The sequence below is a fragment of the Acyrthosiphon pisum genome, chromosome A1, assembly GCF_005508785.2.
Source record: "Acyrthosiphon pisum isolate AL4f chromosome A1, pea_aphid_22Mar2018_4r6ur, whole genome shotgun sequence".
Classification (NCBI taxonomy): Eukaryota; Metazoa; Arthropoda; class Insecta; order Hemiptera; family Aphididae; genus Acyrthosiphon; species Acyrthosiphon pisum.
In genome coordinates, this window is record NC_042494.1 from 109,324,938 (window position 1) to 109,325,177 (window position 240).

Sequence of the window (240 nt, forward strand, 5' to 3'; positions counted from 1 at the left end):
AATGCTGAGTTTTCTAATTAAAACTTGAGATGAAAGAATAAAAAAAAAAAACAAATATATTCCGTGAAATGTTTTTTTAATGAGACAACGGACAAAGAGAGACGACATGCCCGTCTTAATGAAAGCTCTGCGTAGTTAAAATGTAATCCTTATACGTTTATCTAAACCAAAAAAATCACAGAAATCGATTAAGTTCATGAATATAAATTATAAATCTAAATTTACTAATTTCATGATGAA

General features: G+C 26.7%; 1 protein-coding gene across 2 annotated transcripts in view; it reads right to left on the bottom strand.

Moving 5' to 3' along the window:
• The window catches only part of LOC100573692 (tip elongation aberrant protein 1), a 42,382-nt gene that overhangs the window by 28,511 nt on the left and 13,631 nt on the right, over positions 1 to 240 (bottom strand). The gene's annotated exons all lie outside the window — the stretch shown is intronic.